A 21,245-nucleotide genomic window follows, 5' to 3' on the forward strand; every position below is an offset into this window, starting at 1 on the left:
GAAGAGGAGAAAACCCGAGGAGGGGCCGGACCCGCACCCGCACCCCCCCAGAGGCCCGAATGTCATCCCGGGAGATGTAAATCCGGTCGGTGCGAGCGACAGAGACACAGAGGAGGGGGGGTTCATTGTAACATTTTCGAGTTGTTCCCCGCTACTCCCGCTGCTGGCGTCGCCTCGGCTTCCCGTCTCCTGATCGCTGCACAGAAAGGACTCCAAAGGCTGGGCACACGCGCTGCGCCCGTCGTCTCCTCCATTTCGTTTTTTTTTTTTTTTTAATTTAATTTAATTTTTTGTGCGTGCGTGCGGGAGCCTGGCTGTATCGTACGTTTCGTGCGGAGCGGAGTGTTGGAAACTGCAGGAAAATGTTGACTTAGCCCCAGCAAAGCCTCCTGGCTGGCTGCTTGGAGGAGAAGCCGCCTTCTGCTCTGCGCTGCCCCAGCCCGCCGAGCCGCAGAGCCAGCTGCCTCCCGCTCCCCGCCCGCGCCCGGCGCTCGCCCGCCCGCTCCCCGCTCCGCCGCAGGAGCCCCGGGACTAACTCCGCCGCGCTCCCCCGCAGCCCTGCGCTCGGCGGGGTGACCCGGCTCTCGGGTCCCGCCGGGGCGAGAGATCCCGGCCCGCCTTCGGCTCCCAGACAGAGGTAAGCGGAGCCCCCGCCCTGCAGCCTCGCCGCTCCTTTCCTCCGGCGCCTGCTCCCTACTTCTGCCGGTCCCCAGCGAGCCGCCGGCGGGGAGGCACTTCGCTTTGGGGTCTGCCTCGCCTGACGGCGCCCGAGGCCGCTGCGCCCCCGCCCCGCACTGCCGCGGGGGCCCCCACCCCGCCTGCCGCCGCCGGCGGAGGAATGAGCCCCTCAGTGAGGCCGCGGCCGTTGGGCGGGAGCAGCGCGGTGGGGACGCCGACCCGCACGGCCGCTCTCCGCCCGTGCCGAGCCGGGCCGGGCCGGGCCGGGCCGCCTCCCCCCAGCCTTGCGGAGGGGCCTGCGGCTGCCGCGGCGGGGCCCCGCAGCCCCCACCCGCCGCCGGCTGGCCGCCCCGCCGCGGGGGCTGCGGGGCCGGGGGTCTGCCCGCGGAGCAGGCCCCGCCGCGGCTCGGCTGCTCCCCGGCGCGCATCGCGCAGCGGGGAAAGTTGCATCCTTCAGTAAATAATTACCTGTTGCGGGTTTATTTTTGTAACTCAACCGAGCGTCCTTCCACCAGCCCATGCATGCAGGGCGGCGGGGGGGCTTTGGGAAGAGGAATAAATTACCCTTTGTCGGCTGTGGAGTGAGAACAACTTTTTTTTTTTTTTTTTTTTTAATTTCTATTTATTTTCACATGTAGAAATCTGGGGCCATCTGGAGACAGAAAACAGAGTGTGTCATGAGGCACCGTTGCTGTGTCTGGCTCTAAAAATAACATCTTGTTGTTAGTCTGCGCTAGCCCTGCTGGGGTTTGAGCGTGGTTTGTCAGAAAGTAAAGAGATCTGCTGGTGCTCAGGTGTGATTTTCTTTGCGTAGAAATGCCCCTGTGCGCGACGGAGGGAGTCCTGCAGAACAAATGTTCTGCTGTTGGGTTTCCTCAGACGCTCCGGCTCCCTCCTTTTGTTGCTTGCCACGAAAAGAGGTGCCATTTCGCATCATTCTGCGCAAATTGTTTGAATTAATGCAAGTGTGAATTCTTACCGTTTGAAGGAGGGTATTAGCATATCAAAGGTTTCTTAGCTCCGGCTCAATAGAGAAAACTTCAGCTTGTCTTCCATTTGCTTCCAAGCAGAGGCCCAAAGGGCAGTGGGAATTGTAAGGGGGTAAAATGGGGAGGTGGATTTGGGTTATGTTTCTGAACTTTTGCAATTACGCGAGTGAAAAATAAGGTCCTTTCGCTGCAGAGCCCTTGCGAGCGCTCGGACAATTACACTCTATTGATTAATGGTGTGTTCCGAGGGAAAAAAAAGTGACCTTTTATGACAGGCACTGTTGCGTGGTTTCTGATGTCTCCTCTCTGTTAGGGGGCTTTAGAAAGCCCTTTCTACCGCACTCATGCTCTGGGTATGGCCTACACGTTGCTGCGTGCGGGGACTGAATGGGGAAGACCTTCTAATTACTTCAGAAAACAAATGAAATCTTGTAATAAAAGACCTCTCGATTCCAGACCTTTGAAACAAATACGCTTCCCTCCTTAATGTGTGGGTAGGCTGGAATAATAGATATTTTTATGGAGAGTTTTAAAAGAAGTTCTGATCACCACCGGCCATATGCTTCCATTTCCTTTTTATTCTAGAAAAAGTGAAAATGAGTAATTCTTGTAATCTCATTTAATCAGTGATACTGTGTTTACTAAGATAACTTAATTTGTGGTTAGTGTTACCCTATAATAAATAATTTGAAACTAAGTATGGCAGGAGTGCTGTTTTGGTGGCAGTGTAGAACATTTATCCCATTGTAAGTTGTTTTACATGACTACATATTTGCAGTTTTTTATTCTTTTGTTACTGTTTCCTTGAGTCTGAAAGGGGATGTGGCCCGGCCTACCATTTTATTATCTTTGCAAATCAACATTCATAATCTAGCAACCCAAAAGCCAAGCAAAATCCAGTTATCTGTCAATAAGTTGGGACCTTTTCCAGGGACCAGATGTTTCTTGGGGACTGTGTTCTGGTGTATGTCTCTAGCAAAAAAGAACTTCCTATGCCTTCCTTGCCTGTTCCTTCCTTCCAAACCTTTTACTTGAACGATACAGCTATTAAAACATACATTTTGTGTTTGTTGGTTTAAGTGCTTGGTATGTAACATTTGGTCTGTTGGGGTTTTTTGTTTGTTGTTTTTTTTTTCCCCCTGGTTCTCCATTTGGTGTTTGGGGGGGGACTGTCTCTTCTTAAGCCCTGAAAATGATGTGCCTTTAGAGTAGGATGTCTTCACTCACGCTTCAGTTTCCTTTCATTTAATGAAGGAACCAGGTATATATGGTATGTCTTGGCGAAAAACCCTATGGTTAATTAAATAATTCATATAGATTTCTGTTATTCTTAAATGGACACGAGCATTTGGGCATTTTGTAAATAGATGTGTTTAGTGGTCCTAAAATTGCACGTCATTACTTTCAGGTAATTTCAGCAGTTTATTTACCTAATGTCTTCAGCTGTCTGAAGTAGTACCTTTTGGTGGTATAAAAGGAGCATATTGATGTAATTGCCATTATCACACTTAAGTTGCTGTTAACTAGTCTGCTTTGAATGCAGAGTGCTATAAAGAAAGTGCATTATCCTTTCAGCTATTAGGGATAATCTAAAAATTGTCTTGAAAATGTTGGACTTCGGTTTATATGATGGCAACCCCAAATTCAACAAATCTCTGAAGGTAAAAAAAAAAATGCAGTGGAAAGATGATTTTCAACATTCAGATGACAAAATTGGACCACTTAGAGAAAAATTAATGTGCTGCAGCAGCACTTCAGCTGCCATTTTCAATCACTGTGGGTTACTATGTGTTGGCAACAGCAAAAAAGCATAGATGTTCAGATAGCTCAGGGACCTGGTAGTTGAGGGAATCAGGATATTGAATCATGTGGGGTAGAACAAACCAATTACTTCAGGTTTTGACTTGAGAATTTCCAGTAAACATTTTCTTTTTTTTTTTTTTGGCTTTTGGTTCCCCTGCTCATTAATAGACCAACATCAAAGCAGGCAACCAAACTTCCAAATGTTATAAAAACTAATGTAAAGATACAGATCTCACATGTAGTCTTGCAAGTCTTAATTTAAGACAAGCAGTTGGAGTTTTTATTGCTGCAATTTTCACAATCAGCAGAGACATTAACACCAGGCTTCTGGGTGTTTCCCTTCTTAAAATGAGCAAGAGGAGAGCTTTAAAAAAACCAAAGTTTGCTTAGTTAGTTCTTATTTGATCACTTCAGAAGCTTTCTCAATGTTTCACCTATCTCTTACTGCTTTTAATGCGTAAAGTCAGGAAAGGAGGTTACTCAGGAATTCTAGTCTCCAGTAAGGAAGCACCTTATTAAAATTTAAATAAGCAAAGTAGTATAGTCCTAGGAGTTTGTAGTCTTTATGGTTAATAATATGTAATAATATAATTATTTTTATGTCTGAAGATGCAATATGTAGACATGACATTTTGATTAATATATATTTTAAAAATTGAAATACTTAGGATGAAGAAAAAATGCTGCAGTCTTGAATGATAGCTTTTTAGAAAGGTCCATAATTTTCAACTAAGGATGTTGGGAAGAGAAGTCTCTAGTTAGGCAAAATATTTATCAAAGTTATATTTGCAATACCTTTCTATATAGTGTGTCATAAGTTCATACAAATAATAATATCCATCCAATATAAATAATTGTTTAATGTTTAGAGAGGGTAGAAACATAACCATAAGTTTTTCCCAAAATTTAGTCTAAAAAGTTTATGTATTTCCAAGCCCTTGCTCATTCTGTGTCCACCTAAGATGATGACATACATGTAAGAAAATACTGTTAACTTCTAGTGTGGCTCTTGCTGAGGATAGCACCATGCCTAATAATAATAATAATTAAAAAAAACTTACCAATAACCACTTGGAGATATTTTATATCAAAACAATGATCTCTGTCTCCTCTGCATTTCCACTGAGGAGTATCTGTGGATGACTGATAATACAAGAACTGGAAGTAACGATTAATGATTTTACCTGGTGAGCTGCAAGAGAAGAAGTTAAACTATGTCTGGTGTATAATTGAAATCATATTCATGCATAGGTAGACAAGCAGTCAGTTATAAAGCAATAAACTTTAGAGCACAGGCTAGTGAAATCTGTAGTCAGATGTGTTACTTGGAGATGTTATGTTAAACAGACTCTTTCGAAGCATTTTTTAGGATTGATGTATGTACAAAAGCGATTTGAAATTGCAAGAAATTAATGTTTTTAAGTATTTATGTGCAGCTTTTAAACTTAAAAGCTGTCTCTTATTTTTTTAAAACTTCAGTTTGAAACAAGTAAAAGATTTAAACTATCTGGGTTGTAATTGGATGTCAAGAAAACTGGAAAAACAAAAAGCTATTTTAAGGCCATTTTCAATACTCTTAACAATCGTGTTTAATATTTAAATAGTTTTCAAAGATAGCTGCATTTTGTTTCCAACAGTTCTTAAAATAAAAGTAGTAGGTGGCTCTGCTGCTATATTGGTAACTTGCGATTTAACGTGAATATATATCTGGTTTAGAAGGTGCTTTATTTATTTATTTATTTATTTATTTAACAAATATGATTCTTTTTAACATTCTTCATTTAAAAGGTGAAAGATGACAGGCTTAAAGCCCTTTTCAATAGAAAATTTTCTTGGAGTTCATGCTTTTCTCAGCCTGGAATGTACGAGATGTGTTTCTACAGCATAGGCTGTGAAGATTGTGTCGCTTACTATAAGCGATTTAGTTTAGAAATACACTTGCTTAATGAATGGTGAGGTCTTACAGCATTCTCTAGATACAAACTGATAGTTAACCAGAAATTGATTCCTTAAGGAGAGAGGAAAAAAAAAAAAAAAGCCTTCAAATTCAGAATATAGCATCTCCAGGTTATGGATCGTGACATTAAATGGGGTATTTGATGGGTTTTAGAAGAATATGTAATCTGCATATGTCATGATTTCTTTCTTTTTGATTTTCATAAGGTACTGTAATGATTCAACTTACTCTAGCCTGCTATTTACCCAAATTATTTAGAAAGGCACAATAATCAAAAACATTGCAGCCTGACTGAAGCAAGCACCGTGCTTAACACCTGCAGGTAGAGTACAGTCTCCCAACAAAATGCTATTGATTGTTATCCTGGCACAAAGCAAGCTTAAGTACGGTTTGCTTAATTACAACAAAAATTCGTTTTTATAAGTAAGGTACTTCATGTTTGGGGAATGTTTTGTGTGTTGTCTGCTAAGTAAAATCCCATCACACTTGTATAAATTTGCTCAATTATCAGACCAGCTAAGAGGAGGGAAAAAAAAAAAAAAATCAATTTACCCTGAAAATCACCAGAAATAAGATTACCTTGGCTAGTAGGAACTTGCCAGCGCTGTCTAAATTGCTTAATATTATCAAACGCTGCCATTTTTCATGTTCAGTAAGAAGGGTATTGACTATTCTACATGTCCAGGTCTGCTATTTGGCTATTTCTTTATAAGGTATAAGCATGTCTTATTTTTATTCCTACAATAGCAGTTACAGATAAATCGGAGGATCTAACAATAACTTTATAAAATAGATGGAATAATGCCATTCACTGGAGAAATAGTATTTACTTGAGATAAGTGATCACAACTAGTTTTTTCTCCTGTCTAGCTTGTTGTTCTTGTAACAGACAAATGTAAATACCTTAGCAGACATTTCAGAGTGAAAGGCAAGAGATAAAATGTAATTACTTTTCAGGGTGGCCCTGACGATGCCCGTGTTCTTGTCTGTAACACAAAAAAAAAATCTTTGCTCATCACTTCAGAATATGAAGGCCATTGTTACTTCTGAATATAAAAATATCTTCTGATTTTTAATGTTGACCTCAGTATTTATCTTTAGCTCTTCTGTACAAGCTGGAATCCTTATAGCCGTAAATTCTAGTAACTGTTATCCAACCGAGCATTTAATAGAGCACCTAATGGACTCTGCTCCTGTATTTTTCTTGAATGCGTAACATCCTGCTTCATTCAGTCACCAAAACTAACTTTGCTACAAGGACAGGCAACACGACAAGTTAGAATCAGTGGACCATTTGTAGGTCACAAAGTCAGTTTACTGGAATTTCAGAGGAAACTGGTTGAAAAGAGAGGACAAATGTCACTTTGAATAGAGATGTTTAAGTCAGACTTCTGCCTTAGGGTAAAATTTAGGTCTGTTGTAGCCTAGATGTAATGTCTCCCTCTACAGAGCACAGCATTAATCATGGCTTGACAAGTGATCATGGGCTGAGAAAAATAGGGCCTGTCTTGGTTGTGTGGTTATTTTTTTTTCTAATCTTAATCTCTTAGGAGCACATTATAAACACTAACATTTACACAAAAAGATTTAAGTATCAATGTCTGTATTTCAGTAGTGAAAGTAGCTAGCTTCAGAGAAAATCTAGTTAAGAGCTAATAAAAAGCTACTTAGGTTTCTTACGTAGCTGCAGTATTAAGAATATTTTCCTTTTAACGTAATGCAGTTTTTTGTCATAGGAGATCTGTCTTATGCCATTTCCTCATACAAATATGGTAGAGTCTAGGTCTGCCTGTTTTGTCCCTTGGTGTGCTAAATAACTCTGAAATGACTGTCTTTTCACTTTAACAGTGTTTTACAAATGTTTACCACCCAAGAAAGATACTTCCTTTTGCCCAAGTGGCAATATAGGGAAAAAGTGGAACAGTTTTTAAAATGTAATGCAGATTGACTTGACACTGATCAATGTATATGAAGTTTTTTTACACTATATTTATATTTTAATGATGTGTTACTTGGCCACAATGAGCTACAAAAGCTGGAGTGAAATAACAGGAATGAAGACTGCTATTTAAGATCCTGAATTCTGATCCTGCGCAAATAAAAGTGTGTTTAATATGTTAATTCTTAAATTAGGGATGCCTTGATGCATAGATTAGGTGTTGGGAATGTTCATACCTTTTATGGTAATGAAGATCAGTAAAGAAGGGAATTTTCACATTTCTTGGGCTTCTTTGCTGCTTTCTGTGGTGGGGACAGTGTAGGGAGCAGCTGAGCACTCGAGGTGCACCGCTGCTAGAGAGGTCTATCTCTTTAATGTACAGTTAGATTTGTATCTGCAACTGTTGAAAAAATAGATAATATCAACAAAGTAGCGGCAGAACAATTTAGCACTGGAGAATTGTGCTTTAAAAATTAGGCTACTTCTGTTTATTTATTTGCCTCTGGTAATGATAAAATCCCAAATCTCTCATTTAGGGTAGGCTGCTGCTTTCCTTTGTGCCCTCTGTTGGTATTTTCATATCAGTCGACACCTCAAACCGATTATTGCTCTGAATCTAGACGACAGAATAATCTAACACCGATTACTGTTAAAAATTGTTTCTGGCAGCTGGGGAGGGGATGACTGACCTTGTTTCTGACTATCATACTTGCTTTGCTGTTGATGGGATCTGGTGTAAATAGAGAGCAAGCCTTACTCTGAAATTAGCGCTGCAGTGGTGGAGAGAGATCACATGTCAGAAGGAGACTTTAGTTCACCTTTCTATATATTCTCTTACGGTATCAGGTTTGTCATTTTTTACGGCATAGCAGTGTACACTCGTGTGAACAGCGTTCAGAAACAATTCCCTCGCAGTAGGCAGCATCGCTTCTAAATAAAGTGACATTTTAAGAAAGATTCCTGAGAACAGGTTCTGCTGTTGACTCTGCATTTCTCGGGCAAATTCCTGATTCCGGTGTTGATGGTAGGCAGAATTCCTTTCATCTGATCCAGGCATCATTTATTCATTCTTCTAAGCTTAATTTAGACTTCTTCTACGCAAAGTGACTGATTTGGAAAACTTTGCTTTCCCGGAATGAATAATGATTGCATCTTCGGCTTGAACAAAGTGAGTGTTCTCCAGAAGACCATAACTATTTCATTGGTAAATTTGTCATTTAAATATTGAAGGGCAGCGTCTCCTGCAGCTTTGATTTACTTCAGTCTAATAGGTATTTCTTAAACACAGACTGTCAATCGGTGAGGCTGATTCTTGTCTAAATCAGTATAAGGTGCTTAAAGGAGAGAAGGTGCCTCCGCAGCTGAGGTGTATTCCTGGCTGAGCTGTTGTGCCAGGAAAATGGGCTGAGGCCGAGAGTTGTGTTAGAGAGGGAGGGGAGTTGCAGGCTGACATAATTTGAAAGTGAGAAGAAATCCTTTTGTCCTTCAGGCAATAATCTTACCCGGTGCCTGAATAGAGCATCATCTCTCCAAAATGTTAGATTTATTTTTTTTCCTGCCTTCTTTACTTCCTCATTCTTTCTCTCATTTGAGGAGGTGTATAATAGTATCTGATAATAACCGGTTGTGGATCCAACTGTTAAAGATATTCCAGCAGCAGAGAGCTCTGTATGCAGCAGTCTCATCATCTTGAAGTGAACACCCCAAATTTGTCCTATATTTGTCCCATGTAACGACTGTAGCCATACTAGAATATCATGAGTCTATTTCCACTATTTTTTTTTTTTAAAGCTGACATTGAAACCTTGAAAGCTTATATTTTTGAGTTTTATTTTTCCAGTGAAAATTAAAAGTCGCACAGGGCATATGTGACTTTATGCCCTATGCGTATGCATTTATTTTATGAGTATTCTTCATGAGTCTAATGGCACTACTTGCAGAAGTAAAGAAAGTGGGATTCGGCTCTGTAGGAGAAACAAAACCACAGGCATACTTTCATTCTTTCCGTGTTAGAAGAGAAATTAATGTTGCCTGATGGCTTCCCAGTTTTTTGAGTGTGTGCTAAAGGTGAGATAGGATGAAGGCTTAATTTTGATCTGCTTAATATTTATAGCTTCATTCATTGAAGCTTTTTCCCATTTGCGTTGAAGGGATTTTTATCTAGAAAGCTCATGTTATTACGACGAACAAACTTAAAGCATTTTAAGGTAAGGGTAATGTCTTTTGGAAGAAAAGCAGTTTACCTCCAGTTGGATGAAAACTACATTATTACTTCATAATGTGATATAAATTGATAGAGACTTTTTTAATTTTCAAGATAACTTACCATTCAGTTCAACTGCTTTTTAAACTCTGGTGGAGTGCATGTGTAATTGTATCTGAAAGTGGCATTGGGTTTTATCTCCCAGCAGTAAATAGAATGAGGGATGCTGCTGTTTGTTTGTTTTTGGGTTAGAGAGATGCATCAGATAGGATGAATTTGTTTTCTTGTTTGGGGTGGTCTTTCATTTCTGTGTGCTTCTGGGTAAGCAGAGCAATTTTTTTTTTTCATTTTTTTTTTTTCCCCTTCTCTTTTTTTTTTTTTCCCTGCCCTGAAAGCATTGAAGTGACTTTGAAAAAGTAATCTTGTGTATTTTGATATAGGAAAGACTAAAGCTAATGTTTGACTTTTCTGAGGGGACAAGAAGACACACAGAGCTGGGGAAAAAAAAAAAGTTTTCTGTGTTAATTCCTTATGTCAGATGACATTGGAGAAGGATTTCTGGGGGAGTTTCTTTAAAATGATGACTGATTATTTGGGTTCCTATGCCGGCTGTTACCCACATTTTTCACATATTTTTGCTCATTCTTCTTACTACCTGCAGAGGGAGCTTGTATATGAGATAATCAGAGTAATCAAGGCATTCAGGGCTGAATTGTTTCCAGTAAGTACAATTTCATTTCACAGTGCCTTCTCTGTTATGCAGAGCAGAGAGGCTCTGCAAGATAGCTTTTAAAAAGGCTGTCCATCAGTAACAGTAAATAACAATGGGCAAAATTTTTAAAATGTCAGTAAGCAAAAGCTGACTTTAGAAGTACTTCATATTTCAGAGAAGTGCCTTTTTATCAAAAGTTTAAAAAGAAAATGAGGAAAACAGTTCTTGCATGTCGAGGTGCAAGAGGACAGTTTTGGTACTCTGTATGATGGGAAGCAGATTTTTGTTGCATAAACTGTCTTCTCTAATTCTAAAAATGTCATGTCAGCATTAGAGAGACAACATAGTACTTTCAGGTCTTCGGTACATCTCGTGCACTGTCGTGTGCTAGCCAAAAAGCAATAGGTAAGTCTTTTCTATTTACACAAGCAGTGTTATGAATCATAACCAAGGTGATTGCAGATGCAAGGCTAACTCTTTAATTTTGCTTTTTCTCTATGATAAAATATAAAAAGGTGAATGAGTTTCATCCACATATAATTGATGAATTCATACAGTTGGACTACAGCAGGCAAACAGTGGTAAGGATTGCTGTCTTAAGCTTTAGAAAAATACTGACAACAAAGAGCAAGGAATATCATAACCTAACTTAAAAACTAGCTTGAAGAATCAGAAGTACTTATTTTAAATAGCGATTTTCCTTAATCTAGCACAATGAAAGAAATTACCTGGAGTATTGCAGGTTTTATAATTTGTATTATAGTCACCTGGATGGTGAAAGTGTATGATCCTTCAAAAAGTTAAGACTTAAGAAAAGAAAATAATTCATATATAATACAGTTTTGCTTGCTGAGCAAGAAGCATAATAGATGGTACTTAGATGAATTCTGTACTATTTATCTCTGGAAAAATGATGGCAATCATTTTACCTTAAAATATTTAAGTAAATTTAAAGATGATTTGCTATGATGCTGTTAGGAAATAAAGCAGAATGCATGCACATTCCATAAAACAGAAACAGCTCTCCACAACATGCTCTCCTGTAATAAATCTGCCACATAAATTGGTTCGAGAGTTGATTTTTTTTGTGTGTGTGTGTTAGTTTAAACTAACAGAACTTTAAACTTCACATACGTTCAGCCTAACATGGTCTTAGGGGTTTAGTTTGGATTATCTTTTTAAACACCAGGAAAGATTTACCATATCTAAAAGAGCAGCAACTTGGTGTCGATTTATTATTTATACTGACTAATCCTTGCTAATGTGAAAAGTCAGCTTGTTATTGTAACACCAAATGGCCCTCTAAGTAGGGAAACAGTTAAGTAGATCTCCTGTAATAGGTTGTTGTCTAATAAAGAGATTTATGGTATTGGCAAGGGCTATTGTATAGGTATTACCCTCTCACAGCATGATCATGTATTATCTTAACAACTCAGTGCCACATTTATGTTGAGCATTTTCATAACAGGGTAAGAATATTAGCCACAGCAATTACACTCCAATAGGATTATAATGGTAAGATTTACAGAAAATATATAAATGATGTCTTTCGTCGAGATTTTGATAGGTGCTGGGAGTTGAAAAGTTGCATCATCCTTTTTGCATGGGAAAATACTAATGTATTAGTCATGATGAAGAAAGAGAGATTTCTTAATTTAATCTTGTTGAGGAATTATGGGGAGGCAGTGGACGTAATCTTTCTTTACACAGTGTGTCTCTTTCTTTCCCGGTGAGGTAAGGATGTTTCAGAAATTCCATTCATCTGTACAATATGAAAATCAAGACATATATGTAACTTTAATTCTGTTGTGAGGATAATACAGCTGGGATTAAGATGTATTTTTTTAACACCCTTGTATTTTGAAGGTAGAACAATAGTAATTTCCTTGCTATGTTGGAAGAGCCTACTTGAATAAAATCAGGTTACTTTGTTTTAGCTGTAGTGTAACACATGTTTTCTGTTTCATTAGCACTAGGTTTTTATGGTGATAAGTAACTTAGATACTTTTTAAAACCACTACAAGCAACAAAAGTGACGATTATGTCATACTTGTACAGTTTTCATGTAAGTGACATTCAAGCTGTTCCTTAATTCTTAAGATTTTCCATCTGCTTTTTTAAAAAACAAAAAAAGTGAGACATTAATACTCACTTACTTGGCAAAAGCAGTGTACCAGTCACAGTTAATAAAACTAATTATGTTTTATCAATAAAAAACACTTATGGGGACTGATTGAACAAAATACATTAGGTTATATAGTCATTTATGAATAACTGCATCAAGTAGAACAGCAGTCTGAATGGGAAAGTGTGACAAAATAGCTGCACATTTTAGGATGATACCTTGAGATATAATTCAATAAATACTAGAATAATGAGTGTTTAAACAAACAAAATACCTTTCTTTCCCTGATTTACTGTAACAAGATGATAATTAGGTCATTCCAAATTAAGAAAATATATAGAGGGCAATTCTTATTGTAGAAGAACTTTCTGATACACGCTCCATGCATTGTACACATGCATGGATAGTATTAGTTAAATTTGTAAGACATGATATTTCCTGGATGTTTTGGATTAATTCTACGTACTTCTGTACTTCATGCAGAAAGATTGTGTACCCATCTGTTTTAAATTGTTATTGATTACCAGAAGCCAGAGGAAAGATGCACCTGTTTCTTTTGACATGAAATATTCCACTTCTGAAAATGTGCTGTTGGAAGGTAACATTGCACACAGGTTTAAATATTTTCTGGTGGATTACTGGAAAATATCTGGGGCCTCAAAACTACATTAAACAACGAATATTCAAAACTTCATTATTTCTGTAATCATGGTAGCAATGTATGACTTCATCTGTCATCAGTAACTCATGCATCTTGTATTTACACAACTAGAGCAAAATTCTGCAGCTTTGTCTTTAGTCTTGTGTTCAGAACAAGAATTATGACCTGAAGAATAACGTTTTCTATTTTAGAAAAAACTCCTGTAGGTTCTTAGATTGGCTTCACATTTCATTCATTTTGAACTGTGGAAAACGATTGTATCTTTTGTCTGTAAGTAAAAAGAAAACACAAAAGGATGAATGTTACCCCCTGATGAATGCGGAGCTCCAACCGATTTAAGAGCGTGAACTGTGACTGCATTGTTGAGGGCAGTGCTTGGCTTGTATACCCTAACTAAGAAGAAGCCAGTACTTAGAATAAAAGAGCGAATAATGCATAGAAGTTCAGTAAGAAGTAAAGCGTTTTTATCAATGCTTTAAATATTGCAATTATTTATAATTTATTTTAAAAGTATTAAATATGGGTTACAGTGGATTTGTTTTATACATATTTATAATTAAAACAGTTTTCTAATGTTTTAGAAGACAATTTCTGTGTTGTAAAGAGGAAAATATATGCAGAAGTATTCTTACCAAATTGTTGTCCTTACGTGTTCTCCTGAAACATTTTTGGAATATGTTACTCTTTATCTTACAGATATATACTGTTTTTCTTTTTGTACAAATCCTGTAATGAATGGCTTCTTAAAATTAGTATTCTTTCGTTTGCTAGACAATAAATCAAAGCACAAATCCACACTGTAGTCATTTTATTTGTAGCGTGCATTAAAAATGAAGCCACACTAAGTCATACTTAACTGCCCACAGACAACTAACCCTGAAGAAGGGATAAGTCTGTCTCCCCCCCCCCCCCGCCCCCCTTTTTTATTATTATTTATGTGTCTCTGTCTGTTTGGAACAGCAGTGGTGTTATGACTAATAAAGCTTTTATATTTGGCAAATGGGACGCAAGTAATCAGGGATTCTTGGCTCACGACTGAAAAATCCGCTGAACAGAGCACATAAAAACAGTATAACCTTTGAAGTATACCTGTGAATGAAATTCTTACTTATACTTCTGTCACCTGTACAGAATTCATCTATCTTTACTACATCTTCACTTCTAATGATATTATTTCTGATTATAGTGATACCTACAGCAGTGTTTGGAGAGTGGCGTAATTAGAAAGTACTGTTTTCAGCCTGCTTCTGAACGTATAGCCCCTTTGATTTTTTTTTTTTTTTTTAAGAAGTAATAATATTGTGATTTACAGTGAAGTCAGCATCTTTCTATTACCTATCTAATTATTGGCCAATTTAAAAGTTTGGTTTATTTTAATTATATTTAGCTTAATTTTCTGTCCAGCTTTGACTGATCTCTGCATGTGTTAGATTGCTAAGATTCTGTGAACAATACATTTCTTAGTTCTTGTGTATTTTTCACAGAAAATCATTCAATATATGAAATAATTATTTAAAACAATTATTTTTGTTCAATATAGTTTTATATATTAAAAAAAAGTTACCAAAGTCCTATATGTTAATTGAAGGAAAGTCAAATACATGAAAATTTTATAATAGGTCTGGTGGCAGATAGCCAATAAATTATTTCTGTTTATCTTTTAAATAGATACATAATAACTGATGCACCAAATAAAGCAGCAGCATTAACAGGGTATTAAAACTAATCAGTAAGGATTTATGAAAAATATATGGGGCAGCGGGAAAATTTGTTGCTGTTTCAGTGCTATGGTTAAGCAGTTTGCACAACTGTGTTCACGACCGGCACAGTTGAGAGATGATTAATATCTCCTCAGTTACTTAATTACAGCCATTATTTAAGTTACCTAAAAGAAAAAACTGTTCAGGTCTTGTACATATAGGAAATATTAGCTGCTGCTAAACCAACTGAGCAAATATGCTCAGTGGAATTTTATTATGGCTCACAAATGGTATAAAGAGGTAGCTCCCGGTACTGTGCTCTAAAATTCACTCAAGTCCGTCTGACCATTGAACAAGTTGTGTTTCTACTGCAGTGTTAGAGAAAAACTGTGAATGCTGATGTGTACAAGATGTTTCCATAAAAAAAAAAAAAAAAAAACCCAAACTGGGAGCACCTTTTTTACAGTAGGCTTGTGATTTGGAGCTCTCTGGTGACGTGGTCTGATACGTAACCATCGTCATCGTGCATGCAGTGGTGGTCTCTGTCATGGCTGCCACTCAGGTCTGGGAGAGTGGGAGTCCTTCTGTGCTGCAGCTCCAAATTCGTGGCTAGATTCTTTCAGTTGTTTCATAATAAAACAAAGGTGTAATTAGGACTAATTTAGGTATTCATCATGACTGGAGGTAGTCCCATCTGCCCTTCCCCCTCAAAAATTGCCTGTGATATAAAAGTGCGATCGTTGTGAGATGAAAGAGAAGAGCGTTGTGTGCGCTGTCTGCAGATGAAGATCCTCGGAAACCAGGTTTGTCCTTTTTCTGTTATTCACAGTCAAAAAGTCAAAATCTCCATTTTAATGAAGACATTTCAAAGAACAGACGGGTTGAGAAAGATACTGTATTACTTTACATGTTCCTTCCTTTTAAACATGGAAGAACCCTTAGGCTATAAATTAAAAAGTATTTTACCCTGTGTAGTTGATCTCAGGCTGCCCAGTAGCAATGAAGAGTTAAAGTTTTTTAAAAAAAAGAGTTGTAAATGGCTTAGTGGTTTTATGTTTTTCAGTCTGTGGTTATCTTATGTCCCCCTCATGTCCTGTTTTTGTCAATATTTTCCTTTCACCTAAGAAGTATAGCAAGTGGGAGGAAAAGTAACTTGAAAGAATGTAATTATGCAGAGATGCATTTTCATGTGGGAACCTTTATAATGCCTTCATGTAAATGACATTCACTATGGAAACCGTAAGAGCACTTATGAGCAGAAAGGTTCATCCTGTGCTCCATGGGAAACACCAATTTGCTTATCTCTTTTCCTGGAAAGGGCACACGTGTGCACCGGGGCTGGGGGAGCCTTCAACCATGCTCCCCATCCAGGGCTGCAGGTGAGCGGCATGGGAGCGTCTCGGGTAATGGCGTGTCCGGAGTCTGTGCAGTTTTACAAATGTGTAGGAAATGGAACCACCTTAGAGAATAATTGTATTTTGCATTTTTAATTTTTGCTTGATAGGTTGTTCCTGGTTTTTTTGTTTTCTTGGGGTTTTTTTTGCTTTTTGTTTTGTTTTTTAAATCAGCATGCTCACTGACATTCATTTTCACTAAATGCTTACTTCTGGAGGGGGAACCTACAACACAATAGCTTTAAGATCAAAAGACCCTCAGAGTTGTGTTGACAAACCTGATTTGGTGCTGTGGTGCAGCACAGCATATGGCACAAAGTACCGTAGTGCATACTTGGAGCAGCAGAGTACCCCTGCGCAGCAGCCTGGGTCACTGGAGATACTCATGGCTTTGCTGGTTGGATTCCAGAGTTGTGCCTCTTAGAGTCCAGGTTTTTTAACCTGGAGCAAGGAGAGATGTAGATTTATTTATTTCAAAGGCTTCATATTTGTAAGCTTTGTTGATGATTCTTGTAGAATTTAAAATTGTTCTGTGATGTTTTTTACTATCGCTACCGCATTCTTAAAAATTAATTGTCTTGTTGAATAGTGTTTCCCAATCAGCTTGAATTATTGATGTTTCAGTCCTTAGTAGAAGGGCCGTGGTACTTCTCCTCCCATATCACAGCCTGTTCAACCCCAGTTTAATGAGTTTTATCCCAGAACCTGTAATAGAATAACAACATGAAAAAAAATCATAATTATGGCTTGTTGAATGGGGCTCAAAATGAAAAGTGGGAAATGGACTTTTGTGTAAGTCCAGGCTTTAATAAATTGGTGCTTTGTGAATGTTGAAGTAATCAGTACCTGCTGTTTGGAAGTTAGAGCTGTTAGTGGTTATTGCAAGATAACTAACCTCCTAGAGAGGAATGAAACATTTAGTAGTGTATTTAAATATCTGAAAGTATTTAGCTGACTATATTTTTATTCTTACCTGTCTTAAGCTATTCTTAGAGACTGTTCTTTATAAATATTTTTGAAAGTGAATGGAATAGTAAAAAATGTTGAACAATAGTAAATTAATATCTGCTCATGAATGTGTGTATGCTTGAGTACATGTATGTCTGGGTATTTATTAATCTGGTACTTTTTCATTCAAAACCACCAAGTGTCCAGTTTATCATGTGATAAAACTGTGAGGCAGATCAGGACAAGAGATGCTTGTCCAGAGTCAGAGATGAAGGTAGCTGCCAGCCAGGAAGAGCCTGGTTTCCTTCGTTTTGCTCTCGGCCAACTGGACTGTACATGTACATGTTCCAGTTAGTAAACATCAACACTGTGGAAAAACTAAAAAGTGATATTTACTTAACTGTCCTAAAATAATAATGTAACAGTGAATTTGGTTTTTATTTTGGTGACCAGAAATCATTGGGGTAAAATGTCTGGCTGTTGAAATCTTATGCTGTGCTTACTGCGAGGTCTTCTTGTATTGTACACCATATTAATCTTGGGTTAGATATTTTTATTTTTAGAAGATCTATAAAGCTGCTATTTTTAGGTCAAAAACGTCAAATCACCTTTTGACAGAAGAGATATTGAAATAAAACTGAGTAACTTCTAGAGAGTATGTTGATAACCAGGCAGTGTCAGGTGAAGTGTTCTGTCATGCTTCTGTCTGTCGCTTCTTATGTATCTGAGAAGACGGGCCCTTTAGGTTGGGTTATTTCTTTTTCCTTTCCATTTTTGTCTGTGTTATTCATCCTCCCATTTTTCTTTTTCTCTTCTTCCAGAAATAAAATCTCAGTTCAGCCCAATGGTGACCCATAAATAAACTGTACATTTATTACTGTCACAACGTCTTCTGGACTTGATTTTTAAACAAAAAAAATTGCCCAGAATGTGTAATAGTTGTGTTGAAATCATGGTCAGCTTTTTAAAATTATTATTATTATTCTGGCACTGTAAAATCATCAGTCATTTATAGAATATGATTACTTGCAGAACAGCAAATGTTTCTTAATAATTGTATGCAGGTACACATGCAGACATGCATCTCACTGGGTGTGTGTGCTGGCCTCTCTCGTAACGTTTAGTGCCAATGTTATCTTTCTCTGTCTCCACGTTTATTACTGCTTTGACTCATTCTTCAGACAGATTCATGGCTTCTGATCTGGATTGGTGGGCCTTTCATATGGATTAAAAAGCGAATCGTTGCAGTTAGTGTAGCTTGCATTTGTGTTCCAAATAGAAAGTAAGTCTTGTATGTTGGGTTATGAGAATGTGGCAACTGATCCTAAATGCTGGCAGTCCACTTGAAGGAAATCAAATTACACTTGGATATTTCATACTAGCAAGTCCTTCCCTTCTCTGTACTGTGCTGCATGTTTTCTGTTCCCTGTTGACTTGTATTCCTTCGTTGTCAGTCTTCCTCCGCTCCTTCAAATGCCTCTTTATTTTGCACAGGCTCCCTGACATCCACCCGTGGCACGGCAGGGCCAGCCTGCCCACACTGCTGCATCTTTCCTTAGGCCTTCTCTTTTCCATCTGCCTGCTTTCCTTCTATGCCCTACCCAAGGGCTTTCCCACTTCCACTGCACTTGAAACTAGCTGGGGGGATGCCATCTTCCAGCTCTGCCTGCTCCCTTTTCCTTTTTTTTCCCTTCTTTTTTTTTTTTTTGTCCTTTTTTTATCCTCCCCCTCTTGGCCCCACGGTGTGACTCTCACTGATTTCTGGTGAGTAACTGGCAGTATGGGGGAGTCTACCTTATGATGATGATTTCATTGTGCATCTGATTTGTAATCTATTGCAGAAGTGCCTGCAATGCAGAAGGCTTGATAGTGTTATTTAGTGTTAGAAATTTAAAATATTAAAGTACATAGAGCACCAGTTAAATCAAGGTGGCTTGTTGAGCATGTGTGTAACTTGCATGGCTTTGTGAGTGTGAAGGTTTTGCACAATACGGTATCTTTGGGCAAGCTGTGAAATACAGTGATCTAGATTGAATTTGGAGTTTTTCAGATTGCTGAATGAGAAGCTGGTAAAGCGGCATGTGTTTTCTAAACGGGGACAACTTCTCTTAAATTTACCTTTTGTCTGTTGAGCTGTCAGCCACTCTGTCACTGAAGGCTTAAAACTATATGTTGATGAAAACAAGAGTTTGCTGGATTTCAAAGAAAATGCTATTTTTGTTAAAAATAGCAATCAGACCAAAAGGTTAGACTATCATCAAAGTGTCTGTAAAAATATGCTTAAGACCCCGTCCTGTTCTTTGCTATCACAAGAGAAGATGACTTGTAAATTGCCTTTCATAAAAGTGAGTTTGATTTAAGGTATTAATAAAATCTAAATTTGTGCATTCTTGCTGTGGGGACTGAAGATTTTAATTTAGTGAAATGCCAGAACAATTTTTTTGCGCTCAGTTTGATGAGTGTTATGTGAGAATTCCATCTTACTAAATTAGGGCAGACATATATATTACGCTGTTTACAAACTGTTAAGATTAAAACCTGTTAAATTTCATATTTAATATTCAGTCATCTTTGAGCAAAAAAAGTCACCTCGTTTTGGTCTCAGCGCTGTTGGATTCTTGTGTTAAAATAGATTAAATTGCAAATGTTAATCTGAGTAACTGTGGAAAGTTGTGACCTGGATTTGAAATAGCCATGAGACTACTACAGCAGCAGTAAATCTTCAAGAACATGTAAGGCTAGCACATGGCAGGGGATATGTCTGATGTGAGAATTAGAGTGCTGGTGGAGGAATAGCCTGAAAACAAAGTCGTGTGCCAACATCACGTTTTTCTATTCTAAAAGAACAAAAGTAAGAATTTGTCACTTTTATATAAAGCTGTGTTTTCACAGACAGCACACAGTAACTTAAAAAAAATTAAAATGGTAATCTAAAATTCAAGCTGTGTTTAAGAAAGACTGTTTGTGGCACTGAGGCATCTGGGTTCTTAATCCCCATGTGCTTCCTCCGGCGGCAGTGATTCCGATCTTTGAAATATGTATGGGAATTGCAGGTGCAGACTTCAGCCTAACATCAGTCTGAGGAAAAAGAAGATACTAAATGTACTTACCTTTTGTTTTAAGCTTTTTCCTTCTGTCCTTAAATGACTGTTTTTTCTCTGCTAAGCCTGGCTTCAGCCCTAGTTCCTGATAGTTTAAAGCCTGATAGCATCAAAAAGTCCTTAGTGTTAGTTGTCAAGCACTGGCATTGCTGGAATCTTTTATTATCTTACTGCTTTGATTTTCTTCATCTCTCTTATAACATGTCAAATAAGAATGTAGTCAATGTCAGGAGAATATGATAATAGTAATTTTTAAAGCAATGTTTTGACTTTAAAAATAATTTTAAAACAATCATGTTTAAGCAATTCATTATGGAAAATTAATTGCTAATTAAAAAAAAGTAGATTAAATATTTTTGACATGCTTATTTGATCCAGTTTGCTGTTCTGTCATCTCTCTGGATATTTTTGATACAAATTTCTTTTTGCATAAAAGAAAGAAATGAGTTTGCAGATATTGTCCCACATGTGTCCACACAACAAAATTATCTTGGAGCTCTATACAAAGGTATTATAAGTGTTACAACATCTATTATTGCAACGTTGACTATTGTTTGTTTTCAGTTTCTAAAAAATATTTAGGTTGTAGGGCTTACGAAGTAAGAGCCTGAAATACTTTGCCTCTCCATGTTTTTAAAAATACATTGAAAACGGCTGTACAATAAAATGGTAACACTGGCTGGAATATGACTTTGTTCGTTCTATTCACTACAGAGAAGGGGTGATTGGCAGGCTCTGGCATTCGGCTGTCCACGGCTGAACTGCAGGGCTTGAGTTGCGTTGGCAGGGCTGCGTGTAAAAGTTTGCGCCGTGTTTGCCAACTGTGTTCTTGGCTCAAGCTGATGTTACACGTCTCTCGACTCCAAAGCACGCTCATTTGCCAAATTCTACCTAAAAATGTATGCTGGAATTCCTAATTAAATAAAACCCTTGATATTTATTTTATGCCCTGGAAAGGCAAGCATTCTTTCACAGTAGATTCTGCTTTGGTAGAAGTACAAATAAAAAATAAAAAAGCCCAAGGTGGATTAGAAA

At 38.0% G+C, this 21,245-nt stretch overlaps 1 protein-coding gene across 1 annotated transcript in view; it reads left to right on the forward strand.

Moving 5' to 3' along the window:
* Positions 1 to 528: 528 nt before the first annotated feature.
* ADGRL2 (adhesion G protein-coupled receptor L2) overlaps positions 529 to 21,245 on the forward strand; it is a 181,310-nt gene continuing 160,593 nt past the window's right edge. The window contains exon 1 of the mRNA XM_082311488.1: positions 529 to 637. The gene's annotated coding sequence lies outside the window, so the exon portion shown is untranslated. The remainder of the gene's footprint in view (positions 638 to 21,245) is intronic.

This window comes from Platalea leucorodia, assembly GCF_965183815.1.
Source record: "Platalea leucorodia genome assembly, chromosome: 5".
NCBI classification, from domain to species: Eukaryota; Metazoa; Chordata; class Aves; order Pelecaniformes; family Threskiornithidae; genus Platalea; species Platalea leucorodia.